Below are 11,621 nucleotides of genomic sequence, written 5' to 3' on the forward strand. Positions count from 1 at the left end.
ATTTATCGCATCCGGTCTGTCTTTTAGCATCTCTCTCATGCATCACAACGCAGTCCAGTGCACACACGCTGTATTGTACAGTGTGAACACAGACTATGTAGCACTGGTTTCATCAGGCTGAACTTGACCACGTCTCAACTCTCCCAACAACAGAACAACAACAAAGTCCCAAACAAAAACACGTCTGTGTTCGTAACTCAAGAATTCAGACACTACAACATTTCAAACAAATCTCGAATAGGATAAAATTGTGAAGTCATGACATTTTAAACCTACAAGGTCAAAGGTCAACCTCGCTGTGACATCATAATGTCGTGCAAAAACACTTGTCAGGCCATTATTCAACACCATAACTCGGGGATGTTGTGACAATATTTCACATTTGGTTGGATACTGAATTGAAGATACTATTCTTGATGGTTTCAAGAGGCTCCTAAACGTCTCTGGCTCCATAGACTCCCATTCAACTTCTCTAATGACATACAAAGTCTGCACATTTTTTCCACAAGTCAATTTGGTGTCGTTCACTAAAGTCATTCCTCATTCCTTCTGGCTGTCCATCTGAAAATAATCCCATCATTAATTGGCCTCACGGATTGTTTGGGGGTGTGTCGGTTTGATTGACAGGCCTGTGGTGCAGTCAGGGTTCCACTATCAGTGGGCGGGATGTTGTGTTTTTTAGGTTTCCAATCAGATTGAGTCAGATCAACCTCTGGCTCCTTTAAACCTTTGGAAGAAAAGCAAATATTCTGGTTGAATCCATGTACAGAGGTTCGATTTAAGATCCTGAACCACCGATGACTCATTATATGTACACACTCACATCAAGCAAAATATCTTTCTCTCCAAACACGACTGTGTTTCACCCGTTGCTCCGAGAGAAATCCTGTTTATTTAACAGCTCACATTTGCTGTGACAAATCTTGGAGCTGTCAAGCTGAGTGGTGGTGGGGATAAGAGAGACAGCTGGGTGAAACGACTTGTGGTTTTCTTTCTCTCCATCTTCTGTAATCTCTCGCTGTAGCCAACCTGTCATTACGGAGAGATCACACAAGTACAAATAATTCCAATTCGGAAATAGTTTGACTTGACAGGAGAGCATAGAATCAAGTTGAGTCCTGCATAATTTGGGCTTTAATCTTCCGTGAAGGGTAAGTTTGTCTGCGTTTATCTGCAGCCTCCACACAAAATAAACTTCCATGCTTGTTTTTTTATGTGTATCTTGGAAACGTTCATGTTTTTTTTTTTAAACATACAGGTCTTCATATAATCCTCAAACGAACAGGATTTGATTGAAGAAGGATGTCCTTGGTGTTGGCTTGTGAGCTGAGAGTATGTGCGTAGGCGTGTGTGTATGTGTGTTTCTCAGTATAATCTGCCTCTATTTCTCATCAGTGCACTATCCAACTTTTTCATTTAATGTTCTGTTTACTTTCATCCCCCCACTGCTCTTCTGCAGTGCCAAATCTAACAAATGGACCTGCAGGGCATGCGACCAGCTCCCACCTAACCTGCGAAGAATTTCACTCACATTGCACACACAGCCAATGAATCGTACTGCACCAACAAGTGATCACAGACAGCGGTTTCTGTGCAAAGGAATTTCCTCAACCAAGATCCCGACAGTGATTGTTATGCACGGCCACGAACACACCAATTGCAAGAATCTGCGCTGCATCTACTGTATCCAGAAGATTCAGAAAAGTACAGTACCTTCTTCTGTTTCTTTTTTCTGACCCTCATTTCACTTCCCTTCCTCTTTTTTTCAATCGTCTTTCTCTCTCTGCCCCCTCATCAACTGTCCCATTCTCCTCTGGTGTTCTGCATCCGTTCAGTCTTGGCTACGTATTCCTGCTAATTATCCAAAGCCAGTGTCCAACGTCTTGAACTCTGCATTGGCACTTCTTGCGAGTCTAAAAAGTATAAAAGTATAAATGGCTCTTCCAAGAGCTCTAGTTTTGGTTTGACGGCCTGGTCACACCAGCTTTTGAACGTTTGTGATGACTTTTCATGTGAACAGAGTTGTCATCTGTCAAGTACCAGCTGGGCTGAAATTTAAACCAGTTCACCAGGTAACCCAGTGAGTCACCACATGACCAAACATTGTTCCATTTCCTAGTGAGGCCAGGAACTAAACCTCTTTTCTGTCACCAAACTGGGTTGTTATTTTTCCACCACAGCGACTGAAATTCAGCTTAGTTTTGTTCTCCTTCTTTTTCTTCATCATTTCATCCCTTCGCCTCTTCTATGAAAACCCGTGTCACATCTCTTGCTGTTCTCTCGCCTTTTGTTTTCTTTCTTCCCCAGCCATCATCTTTCCTCTCTCCCTGTGCGGTTGTCAAAAACGCGGCCGCTGTAATCACATGTGTGCAGCCACAAACACAACAGGCCGAGCGGTGAACCATCACGTCGTCTGCGTCTGACTTGTGACACGCAGGCAGCCGGTGGCACAGAGTGACGAGGAGCCGCACACAGACCCACAGTTGCACCCGACAACCCTTCAGCTTCTGTCAGACTCGCAGTCCCTCAAGCTGTCACCTTATTTTACACGAACACACTGGGTGAGAAAAAAAGGTGCAAGCTCGTCAGCAGAAGTATTATCACCAAATAACCAAACCAGTCCATGTGAGGACACTAGTATGTATCTTTCATGTCATTACTGAATAACCCGCGTCTCCGTTCTGACCGCAAGTCGGACGAGGACAGTCGGTGCCGCGACCTGTTAGCTTCTGACCGCCTGCACTACTTGACTGCTGACAATATCCTTGTTTTCTAAATCTCTGCTCTGATAAGACGCTGTGTGCAGTGTTTGTGTTGCTTTCGCAAAGGACAAAAATATCAGTTCAGTCCCTCAACTTGCTAAAAGAAAAATGGTAGTTTTAAATAACCCACGCCTTATAATGACATCAGGATTTCTGAATAAATACAACCAGTTCTTACAACTTGAAGTCTTAGCCATTAAATTAAATGAATGTACTATTAATTGTTTATTAAACTCACCAAACAAATAAACGCCACATGTTCACAGACTTCAGTGCGCTTCTGACTTCTAAAATGAACAATCTGCACTAACATTGTAACTAAACACCAACATGTTTGTGTTCAGGCTTAGGAGAGGTGGACACGTGTCGTGATTGAGTTCACAAACGCGGTCTAACCCTAACCTGGCTCCAACAGACTATCGCCCACAGCTTTAGTTTTCTGTGATGTGATTAGTCTGGACATTTGTTTCGCACTTATGTTCGCTCAGCCACTCTGAAGGAGTGACCAGTGTTGGCGCGGCTCAGTGTAATGATGTTGAAGTCAAGCAATTTATCGAAACAAAGTTGCAGCATTGGCAGAACGAACCAAAGGTCTACGTCCATTAGGATGCACTGATTATAAGCGATTCCCTATGGAGTGTGCCAGACCTATATATTCACGCAGTGCATTTGGTCTGGAGCCACCAGGTGAGCCTAAACCCCAAGAGTATGAAAACTTAGTAATAATGCTGGCAGAAAAGGATATGGAAATAACTTAATCATTTGAGGGTAATAATAACATGTATGATCAGGAGTGCTGCACAGTGTGGTCAATTTATTCCAGTTACTAAGGTTAGCACCAAAGTCATGACGTTATTTATTCTACTGTCGGGAAATCATTTTCAGGTTTCAGTAGGAATGTATCCGCATGTATTTAAATGTAAGGGATAAAAATGCTGTGCAGACGACCCACATAAACTGAGGCCCCTTGTCAAGCTAATGCTACACCGTAACACGAGTCAAGAGCATTTAATCCCAAAACTAGTCTGAGATGTTAGGTACAGGCTACTACGGTGCCATAAATACTACAATGACCCTCCTTTTAAGATCAAATACATACAGGCTACCCCACAAAAATGTTGAGAGGGTACTAAGGGAACAAAAAATAGATACCACGCGAGCCTGCCAGCATTGTTCCAGTTGCAAATGTAAGAACAGAGTTGGGAGCCTAGCTGCAGACTCTGAGTCGTGTTAAGGTAAACCACCTTGTAATGTTTAACTGTGGTGGAACTTCTACAGCAATGAGCAAGCACAGATGTGGTATTTTTGTCTCGAGTTGAGGGACCAAACCAAAGTTGAGTTGCCAATGTTGTCATGTGTGTGCTGGATGTTACATGTCACTGATTGATTGCTGTGTTGCTGTGCCTCTAATTATAAATTTACAGCACTTTGGTTGTTTGAAACATCCTTTATGAATACATTTGATTTCATTGGATAAGTTGAATTTGACAATCTGACCATTTATGCTGTTCTGTTGCTGTGAGCCTGTTTTGTCTGCCCCCTGGTGGTCACTTATTGCTGCACCAGATGGAAATTAGATTCTACTGTTGAACATACTGTATATGACGGAATAAATCACACCCTGCATACAGTAAATCTAGTCATCTGTGTCATATCTCCTGCCATGATCCTTACTAATGTATGCTACTTTATTCTAAGAAAAACAATTAGACATATGCAGAGATCTTAGATGAAGAGTCTGCAGCCACAACATTTAAAGCCCAGATATACAGCAGTATGAAACCTTAATCTGTCCTCTTTAACCTTTTCGAGACTGAAGGAGAGCATTTCACCAGCCCACAGCACTGAATGGAGGTGCTCTGTTGAGTGAAACTCATGTGCCTCCTGCAGGCGTAATGTAGTTACTACCACTGGATGTCTCCTCTCCTCTCCTCTCCTCTCCTCTCCTCTCCTCTCCTCTCCTCTCCTCTCCTCTCCTCTCCTCTCCTCTCCTCTGGAAACAAATCAAAGTCAATACATTTCCTTTAAAGTAAAACACAACACAAGACAAGTCTCAATAAATTTCAGATCCTCTGGTGATTCTTATATGAGTTGTATAATGATCTGAGTGTTACAAACACTGGAGTTCGCCATATAAAGCTTCTTCCTGCGAATCCTCCTGTGAGACCGTTCCTCAGAGTCTCTCCGTGTCTCTGGACTTTTAGGCTATTAAGCTCACTGAGAGCCTCGCTGTTAGTCTGTCTCTCTGGAGCTTTCCTGACCTCTCCCTGACTGCTTGAGCGCTGGCAGCTACGACTAGTAATGAGATATTAGCACTGACAGCGGTAACTGGGGAGCGGTGGAAAGTGCTATTCCCTCACCTTTTTCTCTTCTCGTAGAGCACCAACTCCAGATTTACTTCTCTTCATTCTCACAGTGAGCTGCAGAACCTCTTCTTCATTCTCTTTGTTCCTCACACCTTTTCCTTGTTGCATTGCTCTGTCTTTCCCTCTCTCTCCTTTCTATTTGATTTTTGGGAGTGACTTCTTTCTCTACTCTATATCTTACTTTGCTCTAATGTGTTTGCATGTTGCTGCAGTGAGTGGGTGAAGGGCTACGGTGAAACTTCCACCTTGGCTCGACATGCCTACAGCTGGGATTTGGGTGCAGAGGAGGCTGTCTAAGTTCACTGTAGTGGATGGGAAATGAAATATACTGTAGCAAAGACGTGTCTAAAATATGTGCTACAAACATACAAAAATACCAATAAACTTTGAAGGAATTCTTAACGTGCCACACACAAGGTACCGTATGTGTCTACGCACCGTGATGAGTCGGGTCGAAAAAGGTAATGTCATGAAGTACAAAAGGGCTGAAGTCTGAGTACAGAGCAGGTCAGGGGGGTAAAATGGTACAAACCCAGGACTTTCACCTGGGAGAGAGATGTTGGAGTCCACGAAAAGCAAAAGCCAGCCTGGATTTCACCCAGTTTTTGTGCCTAACCCTGACCAAAGGGCAACCATTTTCACATTTAACCCAAACCACGATCCGAACCATGACCACGTCGTTTTGGGGGCCTCAACGTGAAGCACATGGGCGTCCGTACGAAACACCGAAGGGTCACATCACCCAAGGCGCACGGCAAAAGTCAGGAGTTGACGCCTTGAGAATGAGGCTGTGTTGGGCTGACTAATAAAGCTGATTGACAGAGTACAAAGCTTCAAATATGGATGTTGCCACAAAGAAGCTATAAATTCTAACGCGTAGATGCGTCACACGTCTTCAACCCGACAGCACAGAAGATCTTTATAATCACAACAGCTTCAGGGTGGACACCCAAGATTAGTGTCACCAATTCATTATCTGACCACATGTGAATTATGGTCACTATCCCCCCCTTCTCTTTCTCAGTTATGGTCTATTGTTTGTATATTGTTTTTACAGAACATTATGAGTTCACAGTGAAACACATTTTGGATATAAAATGTCATCAGTTCATAATTTTAGCCTATCAGACATGTATGTGAAATTCTGTCACAATCAGTGAATTAATTGTTGAGTTTTGGCCAAAATGTGACTTGTAAGTTTAACACTGACCTTTGTCATTTGGCCACTGAAATCGAATCAGGTCATCCTGGAGGCAAAGTGAATGTTTGTGCCAAACTTTAAGACATTATCTGCAAGGCGTTTCTGGGATGTTGTATTCACGAGAATGTGATGGACATCCTGAAAACATAACCCCTCCGGTTAATAAAAACAGGCGTGGCCTGATCTAAAAGGTTTTGGCATTTGAAACGTCAACCTCTTTGGAGCTACATTTTACAGTTTAGAAATTTAAAAGGACTCTAAGGGGGAATTAGCAGGATCAGATTTGATGAAAGCTTGAGTGTATCTGAGCGACACACCCAGACTGAAGGAGAGATGGTGTTTGTTGTTGTTTTGTGTCTCTTTCTGTGACGTTCTGCAGGTGAGGCTGAACCCTCAGGAGCTGCTGCTGGTTGGTATTTAGTTGGCGATGAAGAGAGGGAGTATCAGCAATGTCTAACGCTTCCTGCCACAGTAGATCCTCAATGACACTCTTCTACACACATATTAAAATACAGCATGCAAATATTAATGAAACCAAATTCTGCTGTTCTAATTTAAAGGGATTTAACATCATACTGTATTTGAATGAAGTGCAGTGGCGGAAAGTAACTATGTACATTTACTCAAGTTCTGTGCTTAAGTACCATTTTAATGTGCTTTACTTGAGTATTTCCATTTGATGCAACAATACACTTTCACTCCACAATACTTCAAAGAGAAATCTGATCCCATTGAAATTAAGAAATATAAAAATAACAAGAACAAAACGCTATATAGGAGATTATCAGCAAGGAAGTCAATGCCGTGGGAAAAACAAAAAGGCGAAAAAAACGACTTTATAATAAAACCTCGGCAATAAAACAGGAGGGACGGTGGATGAGATGCTTCTAACAAACACTGAGCAGCTGGTCCAGCTCCTTCTGTGATGGGCAGGTGAATTAGTCTCACTCAGTGCCTCGCGAGTGCTCGGGAACCTTTTGTAGCTGTGAATTCTGCGGGACATATTCAGGACCTGGGACAGCACACCTGAATAACGGGACTGGGTGGGATATCCAAGCAGCGATGCGCTGGAATGACCCAGAGGCAGGAAAGTGCTGAGTCGTAATGTGTTTTGTAATTGCTGGTATTTCATGGCTCCATCTTTTTGTTGGCTATAAATCATCATTCAGTTAATTCAATAACTCAGAAATGTCATCGCTGGACAAACGATTTGTCTAAATATTGTTTTGCCTCTGACATCTCATAAATGTTTAAACGGGTGGAAAAACACGTTCCCTACATATTCTTTGCTTTCCTGCGTCTCCTTCTCACCACAATAATAAGAGCAGTCGTCTCTCCAGATGTGCGCACCCGATTAATACGTGCCTTTCACTCGTACTAAAATGCAAACGCAATCACTTCTCCCATTTCTACTTTCAGGTTTAGTAAATATCATTGTGGGTGCTGAATTGTTCTATTTTCATTTCCCCTCCCAGTATTTTGCACGTTCGAGTAGAAACGCCAAATATTACATATGTATTCAGACAAACAGGCAAAATGGACATCGTGTGTTAAATTGCACATTTGAAAGACTCAATCCTCACTGCACGTCGTTGGTAGATCAGCTTGGACATTAATTGCGGGTGATGTGAAGTTTGCACGTGATTTTACACACTCAAACCTTTAGTAAATCAGGCCCAATGTGTAGTCAGGGTCACGTTTCAGATGTCTAAGTTGTTACCAGCTTCCCCAACTAAGGATTTTTACCTCTAAACTTCTCATATGGTTTGATTTCAATTCATTTTACATGACATTTCATTTCATTTAGCTGACGCTTTTATCCAAAGCGACTTACAATAACATACAATTAATGTTCAAATGATCCAATATCTCACTAAAAATCAAAGATTAGGATGGATATAAAACTGCATATAAAGTAGTTCAAACCAGCTCCATCTGCAGCAGCTGCAACACTAACATGCTGCTTACACACTAATGCTGCACTATTAATAATCTAATGATATCATATAATAATATATCAGTTATAGGGACCAAATCAGGACTTTTCCTTTAAAACTTTAACTACATTTTGCTGGTGATGTCTACACTTTTACTTGTAACAGAGTATTTTTTTGTTAACTGTATTAGTACTTTTACTTAAGTAAAGGCTTTTAATACGTTTTCCACATTTATGAAATGTTACCGTAGCCTCGGCTCGAATAAGGAGTAAAAGTATTAACAGAACATATGAAATGGTTCTGATCCACAGCAGAAATCCACAAGCATTACATCTGGACTTATAACTGCGCTCTGCTAACTTCCAACAAGAGTGTTGTGTTGAGTTGGAGAGAAACCTTGAGGGATCACACTGTACGTGAGCTTTCCGGGGTCACAGGGTTTGTTTCAAACCGCTTGGCATCGTGTCGATTTGATCTCACAACATATATGATCTATAATGTGTACTCGTCGCCCTCCTGGGTTTTAATCACTGCCTAAAAGCGGCAATCACAGCATCACATTGTTATGGCCTCTATTAAGTATTAATGAGTACCATTACAACAATGTGGGCTGGAAATGGGATGTTTTGCTAGCCGAGGGCAAATCCGGCCTGGCACCCATGTGGGACTGAATAATAAAAATGTGAGCAGATTGTGAATTTATGGGCTTCAACCGAAGACATAAACATATAAATACTATATACAGTACATCGAGCTGTGTGGCAGAAACAGGCGTCCAAACATGCGTATGTGTCGTTGCATGTGAAAGAAAAAAAGAAGAGGGGGGGGAGACACACACGCTGAAATGTGTCCTTTAAAAAGAAAAAAAATGCATCATTCCTTTTCAACCCAGAGAGGAATGCAGCATTTATCAGGTCTGCAGGCAAACAGGAAACGCAGGAAACATGTGTTCAATGTAAAATTAAGGGGAAGAGAGATGCGGACGAGCTGCGGGGAAGCTCTTACTGGTAAGTGCGGCGGCCACGTGACGCAGCAGAATGTGAAATCACATCAGCTCAAAGGACCTACTTCCCCTCAATGGGACTGTGTGTAAAGCCTCTCAGCACTTGCTACACCGAATAACCTTTCTGCTTCCTTATTTCTCCTCCATTCAACTCGCCCTCTTTCTTTAATCTTTTATCTGGCTTTTCTGCATTCACACACACACAAAGCCCATTCTCTATCTGTTCTGCCCCTTTGCTCCCACCTCTCTCTCTCTCTCTCTCTCTCTCTCTCTCTCTCTCTCTCTCTCTCTCTCTCTCTCTCTCAGTATTGTGGCTTGATATCAAGGCAATGTTGATCTTCAGCTTGAGATTTGTAGGAAACTAATTACAGCAGAGGCATTTATTCGCGTTTCAGTGCACACAAAGACACACATTAATCCCTGAATGTGCCTCTTCCTCAGCAGCACGTGTGGCTGTCAGCGTGTCCTTCCTTTTTCTGGATTGCTTCGGCATCATCAGCCTCGGCTAATAGTGTTTCCGTTGCTTTTCAAGCCCGCAGGAGCGTCATCCACCTCCTCTATCCTGTCCATGACAACGTCAGCCTCTCTGATTTGGTGATATCCAATTAGTCTCTGCCTCAGAAGAGAAAGCGCTCTAATCTAATAAAATGTCCTCTCTTAATACCCATGGAAGCCTCAAAGCCCAGATTACATCCTCAGCTCCCTCTTTCAGCCTCACCCGATCAACCCGTCCCTCCCTTTTTAAATCTGCTGCACCTCACTTTCACTGTCTCCCTGTGTGTTACTCTACACCCACTCTGGGCACTTGGCTCGATTACTATCACTACGTGGGCATCCCGAAGTGTGAACTGTGCAGGGAGAGTTTTTTTTTCTTTTTTTGCTTCACAGGAGGATGAAAAACCAAATGCTTCCCCACGAGTCTGGTCAGATTTATTCTCAGCCCACGTGAACGTCCCTCTTCCTGCAGGATTCAGAACACATTCGCCTCCTGTGCGTGCTGCAGATGCACCTCAGCGTTAAAACAGGGTTTATATGTTTCTCACGGCAGCTGCTACTCGGCTGTGCCCACATGGGAGTAATCGATTAAAACAGGGAGTAATGAGGGAAGAAGATGAAATATCAGGCATTCTTCATGGGCTGGAAAGCTCTAGAGGAAGACGGATGAAACAGCATTTACTCATATAACAAATTTGGTCTTTGCTTGCACATGAGGCCTCTACAGAATAAGAAATCTCCTGTAACTCTCTTTGTTTCTGCTCCAAGAAAGAGTTAAGAGGGGAGCAGGGTGAGGATCTCTGTTTTGTTTGCTCTGTTAACTTTAAGGAGCTTTTGGGCATTTTCTGAGCTCGTCACCTCAGCCCGTTAGATTCTGAATGAGACTCTCTGCAGTCTCATGTTTTTGTAAACTGATCTGCAGTTTGTGTCTGCAGCGAGGTTTCTGCTTGCTTTCTGTTTTATTTCTCTGCCAGTAGAATTGTATCTTTCTGTAAGTGACTTGCATTTTGTGTTGGGTTAGAATTAGTTTATTATAGTTCAATTCAGCCGGTTTCAATTTATTTTATTTTGAGTGTAGTATGTAGCATGGTCCCAATACACTTCACAGACAGAGAGAAACACAGTAATTAATAGAAATATTAAGCAAACATTTGAGAAGATAAGAGTAAACAGACACAAAAAGGCCAGAGATGTACAGCTAGAGTGCTTCCATTCATTTATGCTGTTTGGCAAAGTAGTTACGCATTTTAATAGTGCAGTAGAAAACAATTATCACAAATAAAAATAATAATTAGGATAATTAAGGAAATAATAGAGCAACAGGCCAAAGTTGGAAATGCGTGGGGTACAAGAGAGAGCATGTTTGGGGGGTAAGAGGCTAAAAGTTAACAACGATGTCAATACCACTGCTTTTATTCATACGATGCCTCGTCTCTGTTCTTAATGCTTCCTTCACAAATTTTAGAGGAAGAGTAGGCGTGTTTATAATGGACTTTTGTTAATCTGATGCAACAGGTCATTACAGCTAGTTTTTGTTACACAGACTACACTGTATACTAAACATTTAAACTATGATTTGTGGCTGTAATCCCTAAACATTACCAGAATATTTAAACCTCTCAGTCTGTGTAGATGCAATTTGCAGAACTTTTGATATGTCAGCCGGCACTATTTTTCTTCTGTTTTTCTGAACATTTGTCAGGGAAAATCCAATTGTACAGAACAGCCATGCATGTAATATGAATCGGGAACTTCATCTATAAATACTTATTCACAGAGGTTCATTCATATGCAAGATGAATTGGAAAAAAATCACTGCTATTTCTCTGCTGTGATTGTTTTCCCCTCGTTTCATCC

This window comes from Embiotoca jacksoni, unplaced genomic scaffold (assembly GCF_022577435.1).
Source record: "Embiotoca jacksoni isolate LCO1_2020_lvr unplaced genomic scaffold, fEmbJac1.0.p SCAF_15, whole genome shotgun sequence".
Lineage (NCBI taxonomy): Eukaryota > Metazoa > Chordata > Actinopteri > Embiotocidae > Embiotoca > Embiotoca jacksoni.